Here is a 2,111-nt window from a genome sequence, read left to right on the forward strand (position 1 = left end):
AACCTCTTAGGTTATTGTGGTTTAGAATATTTGTTTCATAAGAAATGCACTGTTCTAAGTCAGAATGAGAGAACATTTCAGCATGTTACAATTTCTTATTCAAAACTAATTACAATTTTCAGCTGACTCTGAATAGTGAGATTAGTAGAGGTAAGAATCTAGCATCACGGAATCATGGAATCATAGAATCAGAATGGTTTGGGCTGGAAGGGATCTTAAAGCTCATACAGTTCCAACCTGCCACCAGGGGCAGGGACACCTCCTACTAGACCAGGTTGCTACAAGTCCCATCCAACCTGGCCTTGAACACTTCCAGGGATGAGGCAGCCACAGTTTCTCTGGACAAACGGTGCCAATGTCTCATCACTCTCACAGGAAAGAACATCTTCCTAATATCTAATCTTAATCTACCCAGTCTTAATTTAAAGCCATTATCCCTTGTCTTATCCCTACATGGTAATAAGTCCCTCTATTTTTCTTGTAGGTCTTTTTTTTTTTGCCCTTGATGTCCTTGACCATATTTAATTCTATCAGACTTTAGGTTTCCTAACTTGATCCCTGAATGATGGGATAATTTCTCTGTATTTCTCCCCAGCTATACATCCTTGGTTCCACCCTCTGTAGACTTATATTTCAAGACCTGTGTTTCAGGAGAAAACCTATGTTTGAAGGCCTGTATTTCAAGCTGAAAGGTTGTTATCTTGCTTGGTATTAATAGAACTCATAAGAGGAAATATTCTGTACTTTCACTGAGCTCTGTGGATGTAATTCACTACAGAAGTGGAAAGTGCTATTAAAAAGAAAAACAGTGATTTCAGGTTCTGAACCAAAATGAGCCAGGATATGGAAAGAGCCTGATCCAAAGCACTCTGGAGTCAATCAAAGTCTTTCCGTTGCTTGCTGTGGAACTTGATTCAAATTGTGAATTTCTCATGGTGACATCTGTGTGTCCTTCATTGATGGATGCGGTGAAACAGCACTGGAGACGATCACAGATAAATGCCATTGCTTCAAAATGACAATTTCCTGGCTTTGTGTAGCATTTCTTCAGCTTTTCATGCCATTCTTTGAATGTCATCATTCATCTGTTTCCCATGGCTCTTTTCTGTTTCCTACTTTGATTTATTTCTGTTTCCTTTTTTTTCCTTTTTTTTTTTCCACAGGAGAAAGTAATAACATATAGAATCAGGTGTAAAACATTATTTGAAATATGATCAGTCAGACTTTATACTGCTATACTTTGTAGTGTTTTGTTTCTTTGCAACTATTGGTATTGCCTTTTTCATTCTGTACAGTACAATACAGGTAAGAAAGATGGAAATGAAATACAGTATTGCATTTGTGACAACTTGAAGAATAACACCCTCCCTCCTTTCCCATGAGGTTAAATTATGAGTCACATCTTTTCCTGCCACTCCTCCATATGTAAATTCTGCAGCTATCTTACATTAGAAATATGCAGGGAAAACGAAAGTGCAGTTGCCTCCTTGCTTTTCACCTCATAGGAAAACACTTTGATAGGATTTTGTTCCATTGCTTTGGGAGCAAGGGAGAGTTTAGGTCCAGATGAAGCCTACCAAACACGTGCAATATTGTGCAAAATCAATCTGCGTAAAGCTTGAATGAGTACTCTCGAGCCTGACTACTGGTCCTCAGTGCATGTATTGTTCTAAAGTATAATTGTCCAGCTCATAGCTAGCCCAAAGGGACTAAGGAAGAATGTAGTACACACCTGGAAAACAGTAAGCTGCCAACATGTCCCTGGAACATTATCCTCACTTTAATCTACACAATGGGAGAGCAGGAACAATTTGGGTTTTTTGCAGTGTAGATGTGTAGATTTAGAAAGGGTCTCTAGATTCCGGAAACACCATGGTATGGTACACTTTTGAGAGGTGATTTCAATAGGCTGAATCAGTAAGACAAGCAGAGTAGAGATTTAGTCTGTTGACTTCCCAAGTAAGTCTAGCTTGGCAAACAGCACTAACTGCTATTTCCTTACCTTCATAGAAAGCTTTCCTTAAGCATTGCAGCTGATATCTGCAAAGACAGCAAGTCTTGCCTCCAACCAGAGAAGTATTCTGTTCGGTTTTAAATCTAGACAAAGTGGC

The sequence above is a fragment of the Pezoporus wallicus genome, unplaced genomic scaffold, assembly GCF_028554395.1.
Source record: "Pezoporus wallicus isolate ANWC-B61680 ecotype Strahan unplaced genomic scaffold, APGP_CSIRO_Pwel_v1 contig_161, whole genome shotgun sequence".
NCBI lineage: Eukaryota > Metazoa > Chordata > Aves > Psittaciformes > Psittacidae > Pezoporus > Pezoporus wallicus.